General features: G+C 41.2%; 1 long non-coding RNA gene across 4 annotated transcripts in view; it reads left to right on the forward strand.

The window, feature by feature from the left end:
• Window positions 1-1496: 1496 nt before the first annotated feature.
• LOC138373579 (uncharacterized) overlaps window positions 1497-10439 on the forward strand; it is a 38501-nt gene continuing 29558 nt past the window's right edge. The window contains exons 1-5 of one of the 4 annotated variants that reach the window (XR_011231194.1): window positions 1497-1511; window positions 2042-2458; window positions 5368-5531; window positions 7028-7192; window positions 8439-8537. This is a non-coding gene — a long non-coding RNA (uncharacterized lncRNA). Of the gene's footprint in view, window positions 1512-2010; window positions 2459-5367; window positions 5532-7027; window positions 7193-8438; window positions 8538-10439 lie in introns of those variants that run through there. The other 3 variants (XR_011231193.1, XR_011231195.1, XR_011231196.1) reach the window with 3 other exon arrangements.

Genomic DNA, 10439 nt, shown 5'->3' on the forward strand with positions numbered 1-10439 from the left:
TCGTATAGTGACTGTTGTGAGCCTCTTGTTGATCACTTGTGACACAAAGATTATTGATGTGTGTATTTGTGTAGGTGATTAGATATGCATGTGTATGTATATATGTATACGTATATATATATATATATATATATATATATATATATATATATATATATATATATATATATATATATATATATATATATATATATATATATATATGAAAACTCACACCCCAGAAGTGACTCGAACCCATACTCCCAGAAGCAACGCAACTGGTAACTACAGGGCGCCTTAATCCGCTTGACCATCACGGCCGTCAAAAGGAAGTGATAGCCGAGGCTATTTGAGCCACTTCCCCGACGGCAACTCGGATGGTAATCTTGGGCATAGCATTTCACCAAATCACCTCATTCTTTGGGGCACACGTGAGGAACACAAATGTTGTGTTCCTCACGTGTGCCCCAAAGAATGAGGTGATTTGGTGAAATGCTATGCCCAAGATTACCATCCGAGTTGCCGTCGGGGAAGTGGCTCAAATAGCCTCGGCTATCACTTCCTTTTGACGGCCGTGATGGTCAAGCGGATTAAGGCGCCCTGTAGTTACCAGTTGCGTTGCTTCTGGGAGTATGGGTTCGAGTCACTTCTGGGGTGTGAGTTTTCATTCGCATATAGTCCTGGGGACCATTCAGGCTTGTTCGCATATATATATATATATATATATATATATATATATATATATATATATATATATATATATATATATATATATATATATATATATATATATGTACATGTATGTATGAGAGTGTGTACATGTATATATAATATTAATAATTTTGTAACTAGCGTCACAAATTGATATTTGCTTAGCTAAACGAACTACAAGGTTCAGTTCCTGAACCGATTATGTGCCTCTGTAATCCTTTACACCACCGCCCACGGGATGGGTATGGGGTGCATAATAAAGAAAGAAATTGAATTGAATTGGTCTGATTAAGACTTTATGACCATGTAATCTATGTTTTGCTCCACTACTTACTGGTTGAGTATGGGGTGCATAACAAATAATAGCCTCCTTCGGGGGCGCCTTGTTTCTAAACGTGTTAGTCTTAAATCCTTTAATCTCAAATCTTGCTACAATGTACCTCTTAATATATGTTATGTACTCTCGCAACCCAATGTACCTTCTTGTATATAAATAAATAGATTTCAACTGTAAGGGGGTATGGTTTGCACCTTGTTATTCTAATAATGGATAAATAATTCTAATAATGGAAGCGCTAATTATATGAACAAGTGCCATGTATTTATTCAGACGAGAACAACAGCGAACACAAACCAGCGCATATACGAACGGAATGGTTTGTATGTACAAACTTCTCAGTGAACGAAGTTGTTTCTAGCCCGGTATCCGAAATTGCAGTATACGACTTGACCAGTCCCCCAATATAACCAGTCTGTCAATCGGGTCAACCCAAGTGTTGCGTTTCCATGCGTTTCCAAAAGGGTCGCCCATGTTGGAATCGGTGAACGCCCTAGTAATATTGTTGAAAGCATCTTAATAACTTATTAAACCAAAGGTCTTTTTATGTCAGAAGAACGGCAGAAACTGGATCTATATATGAAAACTCTTTCAGGACAAAATTTAAAGTAAAACTAGATTATGTAAAACTAGATTAAAGTAAATTTATGTTTCTATCTTTCTTGAGACGTATAAAAATCTTACGTTTATTAACGATTCTGCGTGAAATAAGCATTGTTCTGAGATGAATATTGCGGATTTCCGGCTCTACGACCGATGAAAAATGAAACTTTTATACAACTTCAAATATCTTTAGTTTTACTTTAAATTTTGTCCTGAAAGAGTTTTCATATATAGATCCAGTTTCTGCCGTTCTTCTGACATAAAAAGACCTTTGGTTTAATAAGTTATTAAGATGCTTTCAACAATATTACTAGGGCGTTCACCGATTCCAACATGGGCGACCCTTTTGGAAACGCATGGAAACGCAACACTTGGGTTGACCCGATTGACAGACTGGTTATATTCCAACAGAGTCTGAGACATTTGCACTGGCGGGCGGCGTTCTTGCCAACTATATGGCTGTTAAGTCAGGGGGGTAGAAATAGCCTAAGCTACTCTATCCCTTTGAGATGTATTTATTGCTTATCTCAATAAACATACTTGAACTTGAACATAAATGGCTGTTAAGTTGAAAATTGTAACTGTTAAGATCATTCTATTGTGGTTTTAATATTGAACAATTATACATATAAGAAACAGACAAATCTGGTGTCCGAAATAGTAAAAATATTAGTGTGCGATGTGATCAATGTAAGGGGGATATTGGGTGTGCCTCGTATCCCCTACAACAACAAGAAGTTCGAGAGCGATGAGGCCGCCACCTACTAGCTTCAGGATGTCGTCGAATCTAAATCAACAATATACTACCGCCGCTACTTTCTCGGAAACGTAAGTACCTGCCGCTTTACTTCTCTCACCCTGCCTAGCCTGGCCTGGCCTGACCTGGCCTAGCCAGACCTGACCAGACCTGACCTGACCTGACCAGACCTGACCAGACCTGACCTGGCCTAGCCTTACCTAGCCTAGTCTGACCTGACCTGGCCTAGCCTTACCCAACACTAATCACCACACGTGACAGCCCAAACGAATCGCAAATAAGTACACGTAACAAGTCATATGCCCGGACACTCTTTCACCTTGGGGACTGAGTGGTAACTATTGTATAGAAGAGCCGGCTCCCTGAGAGTGGTAAGAGGGCGTGATAAGAGGCTAACGTGTGGTCTTGAAGGAAGTCGATAAAGCAGACAATTTTCAAAAGGAAGGGCAGCATAACGAGCAGACAGGAATGGACATACAGTCGGTTATCCCATAATGTGTAATACACCCCGCACAGCATGGGTGGAGTGGTGGGGGGGGGGTGGTGTAGCAGGGCACAGTATGGTGATGGTGCGGGTGAAGTACACACCCACTGAATTCCTGCCATCAATAATTGTTTTCATAACCATTAGAACAATGGCATCCCTCCAGCCACCATCCTTCCACTGACCCCCTCCTCTGGTCCTCCACCTCAGACAATAACCCCCCACACCCCCTCTCCCTTCCAGACATCAGCATGTCAAAATCAGTACCATAGTGTGTTTAAACTATTTAAACTAAGTCATTGTGTATCAAGGTATCTTAATTCATTTGAAAGTGTACATGTGCATTCGTTCATATACTCGCCTAATTGTGCTTGCTGGGGTTGAGCTCTGGCTCTTTAGTTCCACCTCTCAACCGTCAATCAACAGGTGTACAGGTTTCTGAGCCTATTGGGCTCTATCATATCTACACTTGAACCTGTGTATGGAGTCAGCCTCCACCACATCACTTACTAATGCATTCCATTAGATATAATCATATATGATTACACATAATCATAATCATTCCATACACATAATCATATATGTGTACGTCAACGTATACATACATGCGTATATATACCTCATATTAAAATACTGATAAACGAATGACCATGAACAAATTAATTTATAATTGTAGCATTATATATAATTTTAATAGACTAATTACGTGTTTATACATTTGAATGGTCCAGACAGGTGGCCAGCCTTGGACATATACACTTCTGGTAGGCACAATGACCTCATGTTAGACCCTTGATAGATTATGTGAGAGAGAGAGAGAGCTGGGGCAGGGAGGTGCGTGCCCCAGGAAGATAATCCATGCCCATGCCCCGCCTCGAGGTCAGTTCTCGAGTCACACCAAGAATAACAATCGAGCAAGTTGTCCTGACCAGGATGTGGCATATTAGGGAGGGTTGAGGAATAGGAAGCCTGTCTGATAGGGCTCTTGGCAAGCAGCTCTCCCTCAGTCTACCTATCTATATGGAAGAAATGTATCTAGGCCCTCCTCCCCCCTGCCTATTCTCTCTCCCCCACCTTTCTTCCTTCATTTCCTCCCTCCTTCCCTCCCCCTCACTGGTGAGAGAGTAGGAGTGTGAGAGTGGTTAGAGAACTCGTAGTTCTCACGCTCGTGAAATTGTCTGCGACCCTGGAGGAGTAGAGCGGAGGGGGGGGTGAAAGTAGGTGACGATGGAGGAGTAGAGGGGAGCATTATATGCAGTGAACGTAGGTGTCTATGGAAGAGTACATCATAGAGGAGGGTGAAAGGAAGGTGACGATGGAGGAGGAGAAGGGAGGGGGTGTGAAGGTAGGTGATGATGGAGGAGTAGAGGGGAGGAGGGGGGCAAAGGTAGGTGTCTATGGAAGAGTACATCATAGAGGGGGTGAAGGTAGGTGGCGATGGAGTAGAGCAAAAGGGGTGGGGGTTGAAAGTAATCCTGAGTTTAATTTTTTAGTTATATATAGTGACACCTCGGCTTACGAATGAATATTTATGAACTTTTCGGGTTACGAGCCTAATTTCTTCGAAAAATTTGAATCGGGTTACAAACTTTGCCTCGGGAAAGGAGTTTGTTGATATACGTATGGGCTGACCTAGCGCGTGGTGGCATGGTGATCGCGCCTCAGTTTACCAGTGTCTCCTGCCTAGTAAGTATCGCGCCTGAATTCTTTGTAAAGCATTACATTTGTTTTGGGATTTTTGGCTATTTGAACATCAAATTTGTTATGATATATCTTGCCATGAGTCCCAAGAAAGCCAGTGGTAAGGTTCAAGCCAAGAAAACACATGTGAGAATGACCATAGAGGAAAAACAAGAGAGCATTCATAAACATCAAAATGGTGCACAGGTTGTTGAACTAGCTAGGCAGTACAACAAATCTGTCAACAATATGCACTAGACTTGCTAAGAAAAAGGACATTATGAGCATTAAAGTGGCAAAAAGCATATCAACAATCCCGAAACAAAGAACACAAACACTTGAGGATGTTAAAAAGTTTTTATTAATTTGGATACACAACAAGGAGTTAGCAGGTGATAGCATTTCAGAGGCCATCATTTGTGAGAAACCAAGGCATTTGCTTGAAGACCTTTTAAAGAAAACCCCTGGAACGGAGGGGGGGGGGGGGAAAGATGAATCAAGTTTGAAAATGTGAAAAGTTTGTGTGACAATAGAGCCTCGTGGAAAACTTTTGCTGTGGTCATTACCTGGTGGAATGCACCCAGGATGGAGTATCAGGGCTATACATCTTTTAAATCATAAAAGTAATAAACATTTCCCATCAACCTTACAAACAATATTAACCTATTTTCATGTATTTCCCCCATGTGCATTTTAACAAAGTTGCTAAATTGCCTTTATCATTCTGTAAAATTTCAATTACAGTACTGTATGTATAATTTTGTTAGTATAAATGGACTGAATATTCTGAAATTGCTATTAATTTTACAATTTCAGATTCAAAGGTGGTCTGGACACCCAATTTGGTCAGACAGGTGAAGAGAGCATTTAGGATAGTTCGAAGAGATGAAGATGGTCACAATTGTGTTCGAAGAGGCAAACGCCCCCCTTTGCTCCTGAACATTATGTTCAACCATTGACCTCTGCACACCTAACACAAGGTAGGTTGAAAACTCCTCCTTCATGTCATTGGTACATTAGCCAGAAACTCAGGGCTCATGTAGGAATATCCCTAAAAAAAAAAAAAAGTGGCCCCAACAATGCATCCTCCAAGTCTGGAGGATGAGCAGGAGCATTGTCGAGAAGCAGGACCTTGAGTGTCAAACTTTTCTCTTGCAGATATTTTTTGATGGCAGGGCAAACCACTCCACATCACAGTTTTTCTGCACGTTATATATTTTTTAAAACTCTTGGATTTTCGGAATGATACACGAGCAAGGGTTTAATTTTCACATCGCCACACAGCACAAGAGTTAGCCTATCCTGACACAAGTTAGCCCAAGTTAGCTTGTGTCCGGGCAGTGACGTCTCCTCTTGGGTAATGTATGACCTCTTCGGCAATTTTTTCCAGAATAGCTATGTCTCCTCACAATTAAACACTTGTTGTGGAATGTATCCATCAATACAGCACAGTGTATCTATAAAATTTTAATTTTTTACTTATATATAGTGTCACCTCGGCTTACGAATGAATATTTATGAACTTTTCGGGTTACGAGCCTAATTTCTTCGAAAAATTTGAATCGGGTTACAAACTTTGCCTCGGGAAATGAGTTTGTTGATATGCGTATGGGCTGACCTAGCGCGTGGTGGCATGGTGATCGCACCTCAGTTTACCAGTGTCTCCTGCCTAGTAACTATTGCGCCTGAATTCTTTATAAAGCATTACATTTGTTTTGGGATTTTTGGCTATTTGAACATAAAATTTGTTATTATATATCTTGCCATGAGTCCCAAGAAAGCCAGTGGTAAGGTTCAAGCCAAGAAAACACATGTGAGAATGACCATAGAGGGAAAAACAAGAGAGCATTCATAAACGTCAAAACGGTGCACAGGTTGTTGAACTAGCTAGGCAGTACAACAAATCTGTCAACAATATGCACTATACTCGCTAAGAAAAAGGACATTATGAGCGTTAAAGTGGCAAAAGGCATATCAACAATCCTGAAACAAAGAACACAAACACTTGAGGATGTTGAAAAGTTTTTATTAATTTGGATACACAACAAAGAGTTAGCAGGTGATAGCATTTCAGAGGCCATCATTTGTGAGAAACCAAGGCATTTGCATGAAGACCTTTTAAAGAAAACCCCTGGAACGAGGGGGAAAAAGATGAATCAAGTTTGAAAATGTGAAAAGTTTGTGTGACAATAGAGCCTCGGGGAAAACTTTTGCTGTGGTCATTACCTGGTGGAATGCACCCAGGATGGAGTATCAGGGCTATACATCTTTTAAATCATAAAAGTAATAAACATTTCCCATCAACCTTACAAACCATATTAACCTATTTTCATGTATTTCCCCCATGTGCATTTTAACAAAGTTACTAAATTGCCTTTATCATTCTGTAAAATTTCAATTACAGTATACTGTATATAATTTTGTTAGTATAAATGGACTGAATATTCTGAAATCACTATTAATTTTACAATTTCAGATTCAAAGGTGGTCTGGACACCCAATTTGGTCAGACAGGTGAAGAGAGCATTTAGGATAGTTCGAAGAGATGAAGATGGTCACAATTGTGTTTGAAGAGGCAAACGCCCCCCCTTTGCTCCTGACATTATGTTCAGCCTATTGACCCCTGCACACCTAACACAAGGTAGGTTGAAAACTCCTCCTTCATGTCATTGGTTCATTAGCCAGAAACTTAGGGCCCATGCAGGAATATCCCTAAAAAAAAAAAGTGGCCCCAACAATGCATCCTCCAAGTCTGGAGGATGAGCAGGAGCATTGTCGAGAAGCAGGCCCTTTAGTGTCAAACTTTTCTCTTGCAGATATTTTTTGATGGCAGGGCAAACCACTCTACATCACAGTTTTTCTGCACGTTATATATTTTTTAAAACTCTTGGATTTTCGGAATGATACACGAGCAAGGGTTTAATTTTCAAATTGCCACACAGCACAAGAGTTAGCCTATCCTGACACAAGTTAGCCCAAGTTAGCTTGTGTCCGGGCAGTGACGTCTCCTCTTGGGTAATGTATGTCCTCTTCGGCAATTTTTTCCAGAATAGCCATGTCTCCTCACAATTAAACACTTGTTGTGGAATATATCCGTCAATACAGTATCTACAAAATCTTTAAAATCACGAACAAATCTTTCAGCCCCTACTTTGTCTGAGCTGGCACCCTCACCATGCCTCACAACACTATGAATACCACGTCTTTTTTCAAAATTTCTCAAACCATCCCCTACTCACCTTAAACTCTTTCGTATCTGCAAAACTCGTTCTAGGGGTTTTCTTTATAAGATCTTGCATGAAGATTTCATTGTTGACCAAACCACACACTGGAAATTGAATAGACGACGACATTTCGATCCGTCCTGGACCATTATAAAGTCGATTGTGATGAGATGAGGGAAGCAAGAGCATTAAGTAGGCAAGAGAGAGAGGTGAGGAGATGGCAAGTATGTACGTATGTACATGAATAAAACATGTACATACTTATACATAACGTGTGTAAATAGTGTAATAAACACAATAACAGTATTTTGGGAGGAGGAATGTTGGCGAGTAATGTGTTGGAGGAGGGAGGGAGGACTGGCAGGGTGTGGCAGCTCACTCATGTTTTTTGGGCTCACCATACCAAGATAGTGGATCGTTATGGTGAATACATACGTAGATGGGTATATACAATGTGTGTATATAGTGTAATAACAGCAAAAACACTGTTTGATTGTAGAATATGTTGCATATATGAGGCTCATAATTTTGAGCATAGCGATGTTCTATACTTTGAATTATATAAATTCCACAAATTACACACTTTTAAATAATATTACAGCAAAAAAAAAAGAAGAAATGAATGAGAAACTTCAAAATAATTGCGCAACATTTTATTCGCAGCAACTGCCATCGCACGGGGTGGCGGGGCCGACAGACCCCCATCGCTCCAACGCTCAGCGCCCATAATTTGCTCAACTTCCCAGCTCCATCGCAGCTAAAGTAAGTCACATACAATATTTTTTGTTTAGTTTCCCCGTGATCAGACTCTGCATTTTAACAATATAAGAAGAGAAAAAAAAATTTTGGAAAGAATTTATTTCTTGTGCACCAGGGTGTTATTTGGAGACAGAGCAGTTCAGTGGTTAACTACTAAATTTTTTTTTCTCCCACACACACACCCCCCTAGGAAGCAGCCTGTAACAGCTAACTCCCAGATACCTATTTACTGTTAGGTAACAGGGGTCATCCCCTTTTGTACAAAGAATCTGCTAAAGCTTTTAGGGCTAATCTTTGACACTCGTTTGTCTTTGTCGCCCCATATTTTTTACGTCCGAGTTGAATGCTCTAAGGCCCTTAGCTAACTTTAGGTCATGTCCCATACTTCTTGGGGAGCTAATCGACACTGCTCCTCTCTTTACATTCCTCTCTCGTTCTGTCTAAACTCGATTATGGCCCTGTTTACTCGTCTGCTTCTCCTTCTACCCTTCACCATCTGGACACACTGCATCATACTGGGTTACGGCTCAGCTCTGGTACCTTTCCTTCGACACCTACCCTAAGCCTGTATGTTGAAACTGGCGTCCTGTTTCTACAGGATCGCTACTGTCTTCTCCACCTTGCACGGTCCTTACAGCACCCTCACTCTTGCTTATGTCATGCCTTGACCTTTACCCATCCTGTGGTTCCTGTTCCCCTTCACCACCTATCTCTTTCTGTACGGTTGTCTCTTACAAAATGCTCTTTCAGTTTGTGTTACCAATATTTCCCCTCGTGTCATTCCGTCTTTGCCCCTATGGAGGGGTCCCCGTTCCTAAATTCTGTAACCCTTGACCCACATGACTAAAACTTTTACCCCTCCTACAGTTCTAAATCACCTTTTCCTTGAACACTTTTCTTCACACTTCCACTCTATTTCCATCTTCACCAATGGGTCTTAAGTCTGCAGACGGTGTAGGCTACTCTGTTGTTTTTCCTGACTGCACCTTTGTGTCTCCTGCCTCCGGAGACTAGCATCTTCATGGCAGAACTTTATGCTATTCTCTATGCTCTTTTCTCGCTGTCAATCCTCCTCTGTGTTTGTAGTTGACACTTGCAGTGCCCTCATGGCTCAAGAATCCTTTAATCCAGTCCATCCTTTGGTAGTTGAAATTCAACATTGGCTGTTTCTTATCTCCAGTAGATTTAAGACAGTGGAATTTCGCTGGATTCCCACCCATATTGGTGTGTTCTTAAATGAGCGTGCGGACACTGCCGCTAAGGAAGCTATCCGCACCTGTCCCATCTCCCGTAAAGGTATTCCTTATTATGACTTTTACCCAGTTATTCATTTCCCCATTCTTGCCCGTTGTCAGGGTTGTTGGTCTTCTGTTACTGGTAACAAATTGCGTGCTCTTAAGAGTAGTGTGTTCCCGTGGCCTTCCTCTTTCCACCGTAACCGGTGGTGGGAAACGGCTCTGGCGAGGTTGTATATTGGTCATACACGTTTAACTCACGGGCACTTAATGGAGCGCTGCCCTGCTTCTTATTGTCCAAACCGTTGTCTCTACGTGTCCTGACTTCCAGGACTTACGTGTCTTGCTTCCCGACCATCCCTCACTGTCAATTGTCCCTCGATAAAATTCTTGGTAAATTCAATACCTTTGATATTGTTCGCCGTATGCGTTTTTGTTCTTGTATTGGCGACGTTAGTGATATTTAGCGCACTATGATTATCCCACACATTTGATGGTTTGATAATTACTGTACTGTACAGTACTTTGGTTTGGAATGTATCAAATAAAGTTGTTTCATGTATTCAAATGTGTGAGAAAATCCACTGGGGCTGTGAGATGAAGCGAACCTGTAACAAAGGCATTGCCAGTTGCATACTCTACCACCACTGATGGTAAAAGTCTTACAACT

This window comes from Procambarus clarkii, chromosome 42 (assembly GCF_040958095.1).
Source record: "Procambarus clarkii isolate CNS0578487 chromosome 42, FALCON_Pclarkii_2.0, whole genome shotgun sequence".
Lineage (NCBI taxonomy): Eukaryota > Metazoa > Arthropoda > Malacostraca > Decapoda > Cambaridae > Procambarus > Procambarus clarkii.